Raw genomic sequence first — 18644 nt, 5'->3', positions numbered from 1 at the left:
GTCATATGATGAGGGCGATGACTTAGAGGAACTTTGAAAAATTTCACACCACACTACAGAAAGAAAATGCGATGCCAATCGAATGAATGAATATCAAACGAGCTTACATAGATTAAATTTTGATGCAATAGAGTCTCGGTACCGTGCCCTGTGCTCTAAAAACCAAGACAGGTAATTTACCACAGCTTCATATAGTTGCAGCAATTATTATGGAAAAAGAATAAGTAAGATATTAAATTTAAAATCGCCGATTTCGAACTTAATATATTATTTTAGTTAGATAAAATCAAATCGTTGATTTATCGAACCGAATGATAAATATTTTTAATTCTTAGGGAAAAAAAAAAAAAAAAAAACTGAATATGTCATTGAACCTGAAATAAACATTTCACTTTTATCTTCCGGGGAACATATACTGGTACTTTTTTTCAACTTTTTAATGAACTGTTTGCACCGCATAAAAAAGTACCATCAATAATTTATACAGATGGATTCTGCATTACAAAAAAGTTAGAAAATAAATAACACAAAGAAAACATTTTAAAGAAATTTTAGCTGCTTCATAAGATCCCGATTGCTTCGTAATTTGTGTTTTGCTTTGTCAGGTGGATCTATTTGGGACTAAGCCAATAACTCGGGGATAAAAATGGATATTTCATTGCAACATTCAGCAAAATTGTAAGGAAGACATAAATCAACTGCAAGGAAAAACGTTTACTACTAAAATCACTTTCAGGTTATGGTCCTTTTAAGAAGCCATGTTAGATGGCGAAATTTTATACAGTGTATTTTTTAGAACTTATAATTTAGGAAGGATAATCAATATTTTCATCATCAATAAGCGATCTTTGTGCCTATCAAAAGTTGAAACTGCAAAGTATCATTATAATATTGTTTGGTCTCTGATTTGTTCAAACTGTTTATATTATTTAATACATATATACAGGGTAGGTTGGGGAAATCAGAAGCAAGAGACATTGTCATTTTTATAGAACATTATTATTATAAGTGATAAAGAAGAGGTCTACATTTGTTGTGACTAAATAATCATGCTCTGTGTTCATCAAAGGATACTTTCTACCTAAAATAATTTATTAATTAATCAACTTGAATTACAGGAACACTCCCAAATATCCTGGTATGTTTTCCAGTTACACCAGATACGATGAGTAATCCAGATACCATGTACTGGGAAACTTGTAGTTCAATTTTGATAACAGTAACGAATTGATTTGAAGAAAATATATTTGAAATGATAAGAAATTGGGGTATGTTGATTTGTAATTTATTTTATTGTCTATTTCCGAATATCCTAAAGTGCTGCTTTTTTTTAACCGAATTTCAATAAAATATATCTTCTATTTCATGGATTATCGCACTTAAACTATCATAAAAACTTAAATCTTTCAATTAGTAGTAATTTATAATCATTCTGTATTGTTTTGTCTGTAAAAGCCTCTATAAAATCAGAAATGATACCATTTTATGGTAGGAAAAGGAAATGTTTAAAACAGAGAATATACTTTAAAAATATTAAAAGCTAGTAGTTCAATTTTATTATGAGTGCGGGGTTGAATGTTATTCTGTGAAATTTCGAAGAGAGAATACTGTCTCATGTATCGCTCTCAATGTATGACCACGGTTTACAAGGTTTGTTCCCAAATAATTCTCGTGTGCCTTCAAAACAGAAGCTTGATCTAAATAATTAAACTTAAATCAAATTGTTTACTGTATTTCTTAATTTTTCTAATGAAAAGTGATAATTAATTCAAAGTGATAACAAATCACCACGCGTATATTTGCTATCACTTGATAAAATACAGCCAATTAAGAAATGCAGATTTAAACATTGCAGAACTTCTGCCTCAAGTTCTAAGAGAGAATTCAGGAAAAGAAGAGAGAGAAAAAAATGAATAAAAATGGCTGATTTTATCATACCGGATGCTCTTTGACGCTTTCCCTAAGACAGAGAGAGCTTCGGCACGCCCTCCGATTTTGAGAAACGCAGTGTCAGCACACTTGCCACAATGAATATGGTAAAATAATGTTTCAGATAATTATCATATCATAAAGCGAATCATACACAGAACATATACAGAACAATGAATTTGAATAATTTGCTGGATTTTAACCCTTTGTTTTTTTATACTTTTTTTTTTTGAGAATTTTTATTAAAGTATTCATTTTTCTTTGGAGTAAAAATCTTAATCGATTGGTTATTTTGAAACAAACCGACAACTTAGAAAATTTAAGCTCGATTTTATAATTCTTTCTGTTAATGATAAATTCAAAGAAAAGAAAGATGTGTAAACATTTCTTAACAATGTAAATGATTCAAGAAAAAATAAATAACAATAATCATTCTTATTCCGTTTTGGTTAATACAGGTAAGTTCATTAATAATTTTTTTATTAAATAATAAACTATATATTATCATGGGGCTACTTTAAGGATAGTGGCAATTCAAAAACCCAGAAAACTGTTCATTTTTGTGCACTAGTTCTGTTTAATTCGACCTTGACACCTAACTCCAAAAACAACCAGATTGGGAATAAAAAAAAAAAAAAAAAAGAGTGAATTTCTTTGTACTAAATTAAAATATCAAATTTTTGAAAAAATTGCAAGTCCATTTACGAAGAAAATGAGTTAAAATGAAACCTACCATGGATTTCTTCCGAAATTAGACACCCTGCTCTGTTGTGATCATTTATTCATTCACAACTCCGCTTGATGACGTCAAAACCCTTTATTACCCTCCGTTCCGGCTTTTCTCAAATATTAAAGGTATGAATCAGCCCTTGACCCAACTTTAGTCCATCAATGGGTGGAGCCCTTGGTCCCATGAAGGAATATAGTAAAACAAATTGATCTATGCATTAAACTTTGGATTAGGTATTCTAAACTGTGAATGGCTGCCACGAATTTTCTGAAAATTCCTATAGCGCTTCTTAAAATTAAACAGTCAATTATTAAAAGCATTTAAAAGCGGAAAAAAATCAAGAATATATACAAAAGCATTTATAACACATTTTGCGATAGCTTTTCATTCCATCGGTTATATTATGCTGAGGATAATCTATGGATCTTAAAAGTTGGACATAATTCCATCACAGCCAACTTTCTAAAAGATCAAACGTAGTGAAACTTTTTTAAAAAAAATTACGAACTATTTGCTGATTAGAAAAAACGCACAATCTGCGAGATTTGAAGGTGATCCGAAGATAAATAGTTTAAAGTTGATGTCAGGATCTGAGTGAAATATTCGAAACTCGATCTCACCAACGACCCTTCATTCATGTGAGCTTGGCGACAGTTACATTTGACGACGAAAGTTATAAGTCCTCCCACGGGATTGGCAAAGAGGTTTGGAGAGGGAATTGCCCCTTTCAAGTGTCGTTCTCATCATCTAACCAAGGCTTCAAATTAGCAATCACTTCGCCTTGTTCGTCTAAAACTCCTTTCTGTGATCATTACGACTCTGAGTTAAATTAAATTAAGTCGGAAAGGTTTGTTTAATTTTTGAATAAATCCAGGATGCTTACGCAAACTGGTACAAAAAGTCTGAAATCGAGATTGTCATTTAACAAAATTGTAACTTTATCCCAATTAATTATTATTCCTATTTACTTCATTATGACACGACACAATTTCAAACCCATATCATTAAACACACGAATGAGATGAACGCTTAAATAATTAATATTTTGGAATCAAGAACTTATTTCGAAAGATTTTAATTTCAAAATAAGTGGTCACTTATTCTTATCCTTATGGGTTCCATCTACTGTTTCATTTCGCCCATTAAGCTTCCGTCGTTTTCATTTCATTAAGATTTTTAGTTAATGGATAATGCAAGTACTCAAGTTTCGACAGCTGATAGATGTGAATTATTAGCTACATCGGAAGCTGCTTCCACTCTTTTTATGCATTTTTATTAATTTGATTTGTTTCATGTTTGTAGAAGCTGAATTTGCAATTGATTTTTCACTCATATATCGATGCGCCAGATCTGTGAAATTTAGTACGAATGTGTCCGTAGTGACAATGCATTATTTTGGTATTCTCGGAACTTAAATATCAGTTAATCGATTGATTGAATTAAATTGTAATTTTGCAAGACCATTTAATAGAGAATTTGAGAAAAAACGAATTTCATGACAATATTTATAACAATGAATTTAGATTAACAATTTTAAACTAGAAATTTACTAAAAAAATAAAAATTTCTTTTTTAAATACCATTATAAATGTGTGTTCTAAAAACTATTTTCTTTAATTTTATCAAAGGTGTTATTTAAAATCCGGAGCGGAATCGAGAACAAAAATGTATTTTCATGTTTGTATACATTGTGATTTATTTATTTAACTGAAAATATTCTGACCGTATTGAAAAATTCTATATTATCTGAGAGTCTTGCTTCAATGAAATGAATGAGAATTAGAGTAAATTCATTTTATTAAATAATAAATTAGATATTAAAAAATGGTATGAAACGATACTCAGATTGAATTTAAACAATTCAAATTCCACTCATGGAATACGAATTGAAATTTTGCACTAGCAGACAAGCGGTTGCAAACGCATGCATTAAGCAATGTAAATATTTTCATGTTTAGAGGAAAAATAGTTTCTTAAAGAGAGAAAGATCTTTTAATAAGAGAGAAAGATCTTTTAATAGCACTTAAACTGGTTGGTCAGCGTGAGTAGTAAAGGCAGTTTTGTCGATATTAATTAAAAATAGCCATGAAAAAGTTTTTAATATTTAAATTAAATAATAAGAACAATTTTTAAAAATAGACTTCATTGATGTACAAAAAAAGGATTTAAGAAATTATATTACACTCTTTAATTCTTAATTTCTAAATCCTTATTAAAGATATCATGAAATAATATTTTTTTGGGGGGGGGCGGGGATTCAGTAGAAAATTCAGTATTAATAGTCCATCACTGTTTAATATAATAATAAATTTTATAAAAACTGGTTTTAAAAATACTCTTTTATTAATGCATTTAAAAAAGAAAATGTTATTATTATTTTCAAATATTTTTTTTTTTTGCTTTTCATGTTTTATTTAATAATTCATAATCATTAAATACAACGGAATTTCGATGATGAGATAATTCACTCAGTTTCACATTTGCTACCAAGTTGCATCATACGTATGTAATTAAAATTTAATTTAATTAATCAATTAAATGATAATTATGTTCTATAAATATTAAAATACTATAAAGTCTTCGAGAATACATGTACAATATATCAAAATGCAAACAAATGAAAAAAAAAATTACAAAATATTATTTTTTATAAATATGAACAATTCAAATTAAGTAAATGTGAGTAACTAAGCTTAGCATTAGCTACAAACCTCCTAACTAAATTTTTCAAAAACGAAACATCTATTCATGTGTATAATCCAGGAGTGATATATATAACAATGGAGTCAGTAGATTTCATAACAATAGGCTTGATATTAATTAAGGAAATAAAACGAATTATTGCATTTGCTGCGCGGAATAATATAAAAGTAGTGGTGTTCAAACTCTAGTCGAAAAATTATTGGTTTCAAAAAATATAGTTATGGAAAAAAGTTGTGGAATAATTTCTTCGAAAAGTTTTGAATAACGCAATTAGGTCTCCCGTAATTAGAATCACAACGTTAATTTTATCAAATTAAATTTAGACCTCATTCTAATTTTCTAAATATACTTAACTGCGTTCAAATTTTAATAACAAATACATTTTTAATGAGGCTGAGCCCCAGAATTTTAAGACAGCACCTTTCTGGTTATGTTTTATAGACAAGCAAGTTTGTTTTAGTTAACGCCTGAAAGTATAAGCCTGAAAGATATCTATATTTATTCTTTCGTTTTTGTTTTTTCGTACTAAAATTCTCATCAGCTAATAGTTCGGTACATATTGCATCTTAACTAATTGGCCCTCTCTCCTAAGGAATGAATATCATTTTCATTTCTTATTCTTTAGACTGCAATTCGTAACTACCATTAAGAGTATTTATTTATGAAATGCAGAAATGTATAATTTTTGACTTAAAATAAAGCATTATCTGAATGTGAAATATGGCTGGAAAAACTATTTCAATTCTTAATTAGATTTTGATGGTGATCGACTAGAATAATAATAAATCGTTCAATTCTATCAAATTTAAAATTTCGATGTTTTTAATATGTATTAAACTTTACTCGTTTTAAGTGATAAATATATCAAACGAAATAATCTCAAACTGTTATTATTGAATCTTTTCTTTATAAACGGTGAAAGATAAAACTCAAATCAATGTGCAGGGTAGCATAATGGATATCTTGGTTAAGTAACGAAACTATTTATTTACAAAAATACACATATAGACATACTAAAGGTTACGAAAGACATAAGAGTGGATTTCATATCCCTCTTTGTTTATACAGCAGCGTTAGACTCCAAGTCAGAAGTTGTGACGTAAATGTCGCACGGAGTAAAGGGTTACTACGGTACATTGGCCGCCGGCTGGAGGCCTTCTATTGCAATTCATGTTGTTAACGTTTTTTGGTGACTATGGGAAATATGAAGTGAAAAACAAAAATGACAAAAATAAAAGCTTGATGTTCAAGAAAAAATGAAAACAAATAGGTAAAGTGCACTTAGGGACAAAAAACACTTGTGTTTAAGAAACGAAAAAGCGATTTAGAGCCGATTAGAGGATGTATTATGGAAAGTTGTCAGAACTTATCAGAAGGCAGTGGCTGGTAAAGCATACTAACACACAGTGTACTTGGAAGGTAAAAGTAAGAGATTATTCAAGAAGAGCTTTAATTAAAATTAATTTCTTTTCATCCTCCGATTTCGCGCTGTAATCTTTACAACTGCATACGGTAAGAATTCGTTGAGTAATGATCTAATTTTTCGGAAATCTTCGAGCATTTTTTGGAGGGATGCAGTGTGAATCGATAGTAGTTTTGCAGCAGGTGCTTGATTTGGGGTATAGAAAAGTTAATGATTAATGAATTCATTTCTAGCAGCTTCAGCTTATGATTTTCTTGTAGATGGGATTAGTTCGATCTTAAGGAAAAGCTTTGTAACCACGCCAAATTGCGAGGTGTCCTATTTGGTAACAATTTATGCAGATAGATTCTTCATTTTTTCTTTGATGAAGCAGTTTGAAATATAATGGTTTCCAATGCATTTAATGCAGGGGCAACACATTTGCACTTTCTTGCCCAGTGAAAGAAATCTGCACAACTGAACCACATTGCAGCTCTGTTTTCTCTTTGATAGGCTTCATTCGGATTTTTTAAAAAGGTATAAATTTAAAATTATGGAATGAATTTAATAATTATCAGTCTTTTTCCAGTTCCATTAGAATTAGTTCCATTATTCTCTGAAAATCTGAATTGGATGATTCTGAGTAGTTGGCACTTTTATTTTTGTTTCAGTTTTTCTGCGATATCTTTTTTATTCATGTCGTTTGAGCCTTTGACTATTACTTTGAGGGGACGTCCTTCATATACTTCAGAAAGTACATACTCTGGATGCAATTGCTGAGGAATAAGTGTTAGGATACATTATGCAAATTTCTTGTTCACTAACATTGTAGTCACTTGTCAGCTTTAAATTTATTGCAGGAATTTTCTGGAATTAGTTGGAAAAGGGGATTTTTCTTGATTGGAGTCTTATACTCGTTTTGGAAATCAAGATCTGGTTTGAAGGAACTGTTTGAAAGTCTTTTTTTGATGTCCTTTTTTAGTGTCTATGGTTGGCAAATTCTTCATCAATGTTAATGAAGACGTCAAAGTAAAGCAGTTCAGGGGTGGTTTATGATAAACTCTCAGCAGAGTTTTCAGGAGCTGTGAGGGATTTTTCTGGGGTTTCCGTGATGTTTTCACAGTTGATTAAGCTAGTTTTTGAGATATAGGGTATTCTTTATTATGTGGGTACTACTTACAGTTCCCAATTGGGCATGTTCCTTTATTTTTCAGTAAAAATTCAATTTAAACGAGGTCTTCTTCAAACTCTTTCCTTTGCTTGGTATCAGCAATACATTGAGGAGAATTTCCAAGGCCTTCCTTAAGTATATTTAAAGCCGTGTTCCGACGACCTGTGACCTTATGGATATGGTCGTAAATCTGCCAACTGACCCATTGTATGACCACCCCCATTTGTGGACATCGATCTGGAACTTCCAGCAAATTGTCGATATAATGAACAGACATCAAAGAACCCCGGGAAACCACAAGAGAGGGGAAAGTAGGAAAAATGTGCCAGACTCAAGGCGGGCACATGTCGTCGGAACGGGGCTTAAGACAGTTGCAGTGAATGAATCAATACAGCCCCGAAATATATTTTCCTTCTTTAATATTGTGTCATATTTTTTTATTGCCCTGTCTTTGCTTCGGGTGATCGGAGCTAAAGTTTTCAAGCAGATTCATGATTTAATTTATATTTTTCAAAGTAATAGCTGAATGAAGAGAATTTATAGATCTGGATCTATTAGAAGGCGGATATATATATATATGGATGTATATGGAAAATATGGATATAAAGTCGGTTGTTGCTACTCCCGCTATTCATGATGAAGAACGAAGCTCTTATGGAAATATAATTCTTTTTTTCAATTTTGAGCATGTCTAGTAACCGATTACTATTTAAGAAAGGAATTAATTAGTGAAAAGAATTGGAAGTGATCAATGAATTCCAACACAATAATTACTGTGGAGCATGAAAATCGTAATATAATCAGAAAAATATTTTTTTGCTTTCAAATGTATCTAATGAGAACTTAAATTAATTTATTGATTTTAAAAATTTCAAATGATCTTAAATGAGAATACCAAATCAATTTTAGTCAGACTTAAATAAGAAGGGAAAATTAGAAAGAATATTCCTAAACATTTATTAGTAAAGATCTGTAACGTTTTCAACTTCAAGTATTATACAAAAACTGAAACGTCAAAGCAATCATTAGATGTATTGGCCACCAGATAAATGCATTTAATATTCACAGGACAACACTCAAATGCAGTTATCTGCAGGGAACGTCTTTTCAAATATTACTTTGGAATTCTTATTACATTGCAGACGGACACAATTTACAATGAATTCTGATTCAAAGTAAATTATCATAGAAATAAACAATCCGTTATTTGAGACAAAAAAAAAAAGTGTAATACTTTATGATTCAAACATAAATAAGAGGAATAAGATATTTAAAGAAATGATATATATAGTGAAAAGTATGTAGCTTTTAAATAAATATTTTTTAATAGTATTTTAAAAGGTGGATTTTTCAAAATTTAATTATTTTCTGCTTTTGAGCCTTTAAAGCATACTTCATTGTTATAAATATGATTGAATTTTGAAGTCATAATAAGAGAATTTTTTTAATAGATGTCATTTCCTGAAAGAATTTTTTCTGAAATTCTCTCGAGAAAAACTGCTCGTATGGAATTAAAATTTACTTTGATTAATTAACCGATAATAAGGTTAAAAAACATTAATATAGTGTATTTCGTATTAGCACAAAATGTGCAATAGTTATGTTGCAATATCGCCACGATATTATATGGCCTCCAGATTATTGAACAATATCGTAGAGATGCTGTACAATGCCTCTCGCTGATATTGTTGCTATCGATAATACACAAGTGTCCAAAATTGTAAATTCTAGTTCATGAGGAAATGAGTGAATTGATTACAAAATTCTATCTTTACAAGCATGAAAGATAGTCAAGATATATATAGAAAATCAAATTAAACAAAAGTATTTTTAAGAAATTTGCTGTCAAGAAAGATATTTTAAAAGTTTCCAATTTAAATTTTTTATTTTTCTCTGCCAGTTGGTTTAGTAAGTTTCCTATTCAGTTTTGCTGAAAGGGAGATTCGGCATGTTATTTGAAATATGTTTAAGAATTTGTTCAAAATGAAAGTGAAATACAAAATTACTATTAAAATTAAAAAGCTGAAAAATAATTATATGCTATTTAGGATAATGTAAAAATCATTATTGAGCTATAATTCCTTTGGACCATGAAATGCAGGCTTTGGTATTGAAAGCCCAAATCATTAAATTAATATTTCTATCTTTTTAAAGAATATATGCGACACTATGTGCACAACAGAACATAAATTAGAACATCTTAGAACATAAATTCACATTTTTTTTAATTAAGTCTAAGAAGATATGGCAGAAAGTGTCGTCACATTGTACTTTCAAAATGCTATTTTTTACTTATTTCTGCAATAAATTATGTAGTTTTAGAAGTTTATTGCCCTCTATAAAACTCTATTTCTTAAAAGAAAATATTTAGAAATACACTGTGGAACTCATAAAAGGCAATTGATTGCGCAATAACAAAATGAAAGAATATTTCAAATCAACAAAAAAATAAATGAACATTTCAGAGAGAGAGAGAGAGAGATTGTACCCCAATTAAGCATAAAAGGACTGAAATAGGAGTCGTAGGATAAAACAAGAGAGTGAAATCGGGATGGGTCTGGACTGGGAAGGAGGAGATATTTAAAATCAGTAAGCTATTGATTATGATTTTAGGTAAACAAAATTAACAACATACCTATTTAAAAGTTTAGCATTAAAGCCTGTTTAAAAGCATTTTTTCTTGAACTATGAAGTTAAATGTTCCATTAGCTTGTCATAGTCATATCAATTGTACTCAAAGGATCCCTTGGATAGAACTTAAACTTAATATATAAAAGATAAATAAAGATATTATTTTCAACAAATGGAAATTTCCAAGACAATGTTGAGCTCTCTGATCAGAAATCTAGTTTTAAAAGATATTCAACCAAATTATAATTCGCAGAAATTTTGATCTCCTTTTTCAAAAAGCTGTGCAATTCTGAACTCTGTTAGTGAGAATAATACGAAGATTTGAGTGAAACAAAAGAATGAGCAGAATTTAAAATTTGTAAGCTATATTCAAGAAATATAAGCTCTATATCTGTACTAAAATTTCTTTCTGTTCCGTAACCATTTTGTTTGAAGGATTGAGATAAGTACATACAGAGCCGGCCTTCTTTATAAAGAGGCCTGGGTGCAAGAAACCATTTGGGGCCCTAACGTTTTTTAAAGTTAAAAAAAAATACAAACACATAATACTATTGCATGTTTATTTAATGCGTCATTTTGTTTTGCAATTAATTGCTTCAGAAAAAATTTAAAAAATTTGCAGTTTCTTTTTCGGTGCTAAGTATAGCAAGGGCATTTAAGCGGTCTGCTCACAAGTTTGACCGAAAATAATTCTTTATTAATTTTAATTTGCTCAAAGAGCGCTCAACATTAGTTATGGTAACTAGCAACGTAAAGAAAAGTTTTAACACAGTTAATACATTTAGAAATAATGTATTAGAATTAATAATAATTGTTTAATGAATTGTTAATTAGACTTTTAATTAATAATAAATTGTTTAGTGTATATTCTAATATATCTTGTGCGTTATTTACTTCTCGTAGATAGCACAAATTTCCTGGATTAGGTTTTCATCTACATCTTTGTTATAAAACGTTGCAAAGTTTCGGAACATTGCTCTAATTCATGTTTTTCTAAAATTTTTATATCAGTGATTAATTTGAAATATTTTTAAATCTATCTTCTATCTATGCAATAACAATATTAGTTAGTGTTCAAAAAATAATATTTAAATTCCTCTACCGGGTTTTCTGTAACTTCAAACTCTTCTATTTCGGAATATAATCTTTTTCGTTTTCGATATTTAGGAAAACGTTCCGAACTATTCAAATTACATGGTATCACTTTTCCTTTGTCTAAAAACGAGATAAATTTTGTTCTTAAATTTGGATTTCAGTTTTAATTTTATTGACTAAATTCAAAGACCAATCGAAAACAAATGTTTTTACTTGAAATAGTTTATTGATAGTGCTAATTTTGGACAATATTGTACACCATACTATTAAACATAAAATAAATATCATTTCTTGTATTAAATCCAATTGACTTTTAGATTCAGATACCTCTGCATTATAATTATTTGTGTCAATAAATTCGTCTAGAGTGTTACAAATTTGTTCAAACTATATATACACTGCTTTAACCGTAACTATTTGGTCTTCCCATTGAGTGCCACATAATGGTTTAAGTGTAACTAGGGGATTCTGCCACTAAACCACTTTAGTATAGCAACAGATATATTCAGGTTCAATATATTCCAAAATATGATAAAACAATGAAAAAAATAAAAAATGTAAAGCAAAAAGTACACTCGCAAAAATCACCTGCATCATGTCTAACTATATTAGTTAACAAATTGTTAACTATGCTCCTGTAGTTTGGAAACTTCGCTCCATACACAAAAACGTTTAACCCTATCTCGTTCACTACGACTGGATCTTCTTATGAACAATTCTTAAGCATTTCCATTTGATCTGTCTTCTCTTTTTCGACGATTTCGTTTTAAAATCGGTACGGCACGACTTAAACTCAGCGTAAAAAATTTTGTCCGTTTTTTGACCATTAATTTTTTCTTTAAAAAATAATTTTTTCAAACCGATGCGAGATTAGCTTTCGCTTGAAATCTTATTAAATTATTAAACCGCGTGTTGATGTTCCCGGGCGAGGTCGAAGTGTTGCCAAACGGCGATTAACAAATTCGGCCTGATTTTGCGTCTACGTAAGCGTTATATATATATATATAGAGAGAGAGAGAGAGGTGTTTAAACGCTTTTGTAGAATTTCCCATCTTTTTGTAGGTGCAGAAAATAAACAATATAAAAAAAATGCAAAATCAAAAAAAAAAAAAAAAAAAAACATATTGCTGGAAGCGGCATCGCAAATTTATAAATTCAAAGAGTATGATAGGCAAGGCATATAAATTGCATGAGGGTTTAGAGCAATTATTCTAGATTGGAAGCTTTAATATTTCCCTTTAATGTTGCTTACCTTTGTGGTATGTTTGTCCTCAACAATTCATAATATCTAAATCAAGCTCATTTAATCTTTACAATAGATTTTGCTAGTCTATATCCTTTAATCAGTTACTTCATCAAGCCATATAAATGGAACATTCATGGTTAATTTTTTCTCTTCGAAAATTAACATTCCGAATAATGATTGAAATTTGTTTCTTATATGAAATATCAGGTGTACAATCCATTTGGATATTGTAGTACGTGGCGGCTTTTATATTGTCTTAAATTTTGTTAACGACATTATTTCCTAAAGCAGGAATAATTTGTTTTTGTGATCAATATGCTAATGATGCAGAATTTTAGTTTTCGAATTTTTCAGGTGGATTATTCATTGTTCCGAACTCTATTTCAATTCTTGATCATGCTGAGGCCCTCTTAATCGCGGAGCCCGGTGCATAACATCCACCCCCAGATGGCCAGCTCTGAGTACATATATTTCTGTTAAGCAGAAGTTGCTCTAGATTCATGGCACATATGTTAACAAACACGATTTTTAAATTTAAACTTGTCAAAAGGGTTTAAATCTTGCATTAGGGAACTATGGTTGGTAATGATGCGTTGATAATTGCCGTAGAGTATGCTCTTAACTATGATGAACAAGTATCTGTGCTTTACTAATGTTTTTAGAGTAATTTTTTTAATAATTGAGGAAACTACACCTAACGAATATTATGAAATGGCGCCTGATTTTTCCATGTGAGAATGTTCAACTTCCTAAGTAAATAACATGTTCCTTGTCTATTTAACGTGGATGAATAAATCGTGTCCCCCACCCCTTTTGAATGAAAAATTCTTTTTTACCCTTTCTAATATTAATACCCTGCTGCGGCGAATTTATATGATTACGAAAGTTTGGCAGGATAAGTTTGGAATATTATAGTTTGCAACATAAAACCATCGCAAAACAGATATTTAAAAAAAAAATCTTTCCTAGAATAATTGCATGGTAGGGGGGGAAAAAAATCGGTTGAATGATGGAAAAGTGTTTGAATCTATAATTAAAAATCAAAGCAGTATATATATATATATATATATATATATATATATACAGTACACTCCCGATTATCCGCGGAATTGGGTGGCACGGCCGCCGCGGATAATCCGAAAAAAGCTAAAAATGGGTATAGCAAAAGAGAAAGCAGTCATTCCAACTTTGAAAAATCGTTTTATGTACAATAAAACGTAAAATAAACAGCAGGAAATGTTTAACTAACGCTTAATATTTTAGTATATCACTCAAAACTAACCTAAAATGCATTTTGTTAATGAAAACAGAAAAGTGCTTTGTACTTACAAGAAGCGTCAAGGATACATAGAAATATTAATACATATGTACTGTTTTAATACTGTAATGTATTATGTAATTGCAAAAACATAACTGTAAAACTACACCTTTTTGAAGAAATCAGTCATTTGTGTTTGCTTCTTGCTTTGGAAGCATTTTCTCTTTTCTTGGAAGAAAAAGAAGAAGAAGAAGAAAAAAAAAAAAAAAAAAAAAAACTTAGTGCGGCAGGCGCGGATAATCGGGAGTCTACTGTATAAGCATTATTTTATGTGAAGCAGAATGCAGTTTCGAAGACAGAAAGACTCATTGAAGTTTTAACTCTATGAGCCTGACCAGCGTGAGAATTCCAGTGCCTCAAAGTCCTGGACCGTTTTTCGTGAACGAAAACGAGGAAGGGTTGGCTTAATTTGTTTTTACTGAATTTACACTCACAGGTGTTTCGACGATTTTTGGTACATTTTTTTTGTTTGCATTTTATCATTGCTTTAGAATTAAGAGTAAATTAAAAAAATAAAATAAGAATAAATTAATTTAAAAAAAATATTATTATCTTCGAATTTCCTTCGGATATTTTTTTTCAAAAGTGTATTTTCTTACTTATGAAGTATGAAAACATATGATGATAAAAATAAAATTGGGATTTTAAGTATTAGAATTAGTGTTTTTTTTATTGTTTTTTAAACCTTTATATAAAGCATATGAAATTATCATGAAATCTTCAAAGAATGGGAAACTATTTTAGCAACAAAAATCTTGAAAATTCAAGCTTGTTTGTATTTTATAATTATTAATAAAATAATTTATTTTTATTAAAGTAAAATTGGGCATGCTTTTATTTGCTTTTTAACTTATCCAAAATATTTTTACAAACTTTTTAGATGTATTGCAATATTAAATAAGGTGTTGGTGGCTCGAAAAACTGAAAGGAAACTAATGAAAAGATTTTTAAAAAATGTATCGTTAAAATTTATTATTTTGCCAATATAAAATATTTTAATTACCAAATATTAGCAATAATATAGAATGCAGTTTGTAAAAATTTCTTTCTTTCTGCATTGTATATTTATTTCCCTGAAAAACTAATTCAGTAAAGATGATCGCGAAGAGTATCTTTACACAATTCTGCCATCTTTGCTTCTTCAAATATATATATATATATATTAGTAGATAAAATACATAATTAGGAGGAGGTGGGTACTCTGGCGATATTTTACAGAAAAAAAAATAATGTTACCGCTTCCTCAAATGATCATTTTATTTATTCTCATAAAAAATCTATTACATAATCTTGTAGAATTTTTACAGCAATTCAAATTAGTATCTGAATTAAAATTAATATTTTTTTTATTTAATTCCATAGTTAAAACATAATATATTTTATTCCAAATAGCAAGATTTTTGTATTTGTATAAAACTTTTTCACAAATAAGGTAATAAAAATATTAAGATTATTTGTACTTTTCTCAAGCATGTAGACATTTATTAACCGGTTCATAATTTTTCAATTATTTTCACAGAAGTTCCTTCAAAATTAAAACTGATTGCATCAAATTTTACTTTATTTCTAAATTTTACATAGCAATTGATTTTAATTAACATTCACCATATTTTTCTAAAATGTACTAATTGTAAATAGGCGAGGAAAGGAACAGAAATTGTCGAAATTTTTATTTAATATCTAATGGAGGTTTCTTTGGTAAAGCAATGCATTTAGAAAAATTGATTTGTAATTAAAATAAGGTATCAGAAAAGAAAACACGAAGAAACAGATTTCGAAAAAATATTTAAATAATGATTGTCGATAAAAATAAGTAAAGAGGAAGGAAATAGATTTTTTAATTGATAAACATATTAAAAAAATTAATATCTTATGCATAAAAAATGAAAAACTTATGGCAATCGTAATAAAATGTTTAAAAAAATCCAATAATTGAATTTAGGTCTTAACTGATCGCCTCAAAGCGCTTGAGTCGGGCCCCTGTTGGACGGGGCGATCTCATTCGAGTTCATAGGGTTAAAGTTTATTATTAATAATAAGGCTAAAGTTAAGCTTTATTTTCTCTCTCTGGAAGACATAATTTATTTACAAGAATGTGCGGACAAGGCATGTCCGCTCACAGCAACAGATTAGTCAAGAAGTGGCGTAAAAAACGGGAGAAACAAATTACCCGTCTTATATAATGTGATGCGTTAATAGGGATTTTCATGGCATGTCAATCAAAAAGCAAGGGAACACACAGTGATCTTTTAGAAGAATTTGTAAAGTCAGCGGTATTTGGTCCCTTCATGCAGAGCGTGTGAAAGTGTCAGCGTTTAGCCAATTCAGCAATTTTATAAAGCTTCTCTTGAACTAATTAAGTAGAGAAAGTGGAATTGGATCAGAAAATAAGGGAATTAAATTACTATGGACTAAATTAAGATAAAGCTTTGGAAATTAATTTAGATTAAATTAAGATTTTAAAATATCATTACACACACACACATATATATATAAATCTTGTAATCGAAAATATTTGTCAGTGTGTGAGCTTCATTATTCTTTTCGCGTAATGTAAAGAAAATAAATTTTATTGATTTACTTTTTATTAATTTCACGAGATTCTTGTCGAAGAGTATTAGATTTTATAGAAGTAATATTTTACTATTCATATTTCAATTAATAATTGTAAAATTTATTATAAAACTAATCTCATTTTTAATCATTTGTTTTAGAGAAATACGATTATATGAAAATTACAATACAAATTTTTTTTTCATTCTTTTGTTTTACTTCATACTGTTAACTGGATAAAAATACAGCATGAGGGGAAAAAAATAGATATGTTCCAAAATAATCTCAAAATATTGCATGGGTAGATTCATGAAAATGAAATAATTTTCTTTCCTTGTTCACAAAAAGGGGAGAAAAAACAAAACAGAGAAGATTTTGAAACTGAGGCATGTAGTTCTCGACCTTCGGAAGCATCATGAAAATAATAATAATAATTTGCTCAATAATACTGGAAAACTGCATCGAAGTAACCTAAATATACTGTGTGAGCTACATTATGAAAGAATTAATAAGAGATGGTGTATATAGTCTTTTGATACTATTTTGTAATTGGCCTTAATACTTGGTTTATAATTCGGAGTCACCGGCCTTTTAAACGCACCGGAAATTATAGAGTTAATGTGCTAATTTTGTATGAATCACTGAGCTTCATGGTTAGAAAATTTAGTCCCATAGAAAAAGGTACTCTTAAAATTTTACCGTCATGACTCAATTCAACTGCAAAAATAATATATGACCCTATCTACTATTCTTTTTTCGAAGGAAAAAAAAAAGCGAACATATTAATTCTAAAAAGGATGCTAGCACACTGAAAAATTGATTTATAGGGATATTTCTAATTGTAAATAGGGTCAAGTAAAGGACCGACTGTTTTAAAAATGAAAAGCTAAACAACAAAATCATTAGCATTTTTGCTAGAGATTAATAAGAGAAGTCATGAATTATTATCAATGCATTCTTTTGGTTTGTATTAAATATCACCATCAAATGGTGCGCCAGTTAGAAACCGCATAACAATGATTTTATGCATAACAACCACAAAAAACTCTAAAAAGACAACTACATCCAAATGGGGCATCAATAGGAACATTGTCGAGCACGCAGGTAACCCATATGATAAAATTTTCCTCGAAATTGCAGCCATTTTTAATGCTCCTGACGATTTATTTGTGCAATTTGGAAGACTGTTTTCAGATCCACCTATTTGCAATGAACAGCAAGTACACCTTTAGCTAGAATATGGATTCCCACTGTTAGATTGCAGAATATGGCGACTTTTATCACCAACGATTGTGCTAATTTGTAAGCATCAGCACCATTTAAGCAAGAGTTATACAGAGCTCTTGTTGAAAATGACAACCTTCATTATAGTATAATTTCCTATAAAATGGTAGAATTTTTTTTGTCACATCAATATCTATTTAACGTTTGTTGAGAATTTGTCTAGTATCTGTATAATTTTTAATAAATACTCTTTGTTATGAAAGTGAGTTTTGGCATTGGTGCAAGCAATACTACTCATAACCAACTGTCATATTTTTTAAAGAATATTTACTTTTGTTGTTGGGAATATGAACTAGAAATTGGGTGTATTAATATGATTCCAACCATTTTTAATAGATGGCGATAGTAGTACTACTTGCCTGCAAACAAACTGGGAAAGATGTATTTGAGAGGTTTGACAACCATTAAAAATTAGTGTGTAGCTTCTGGTTAAAACTTTAAAAAATGACAGCTTTGAAAAATATGCCCAGTTTTGAACCACAAAACTGGGAAGTTATATGGCATTACAGCACTGCAAAGAAAATTGCAGTAGAAATACACCAGTTGCTGTTGGACATTTATGGCGAACATTCTGTATCGAAT

The sequence above is a fragment of the Argiope bruennichi genome, chromosome X2 (assembly GCF_947563725.1).
Source record: "Argiope bruennichi chromosome X2, qqArgBrue1.1, whole genome shotgun sequence".
Classification (NCBI taxonomy): domain Eukaryota; kingdom Metazoa; phylum Arthropoda; class Arachnida; order Araneae; family Araneidae; genus Argiope; species Argiope bruennichi.
Note: the sequence above shows the minus strand (reverse complement) of the source record.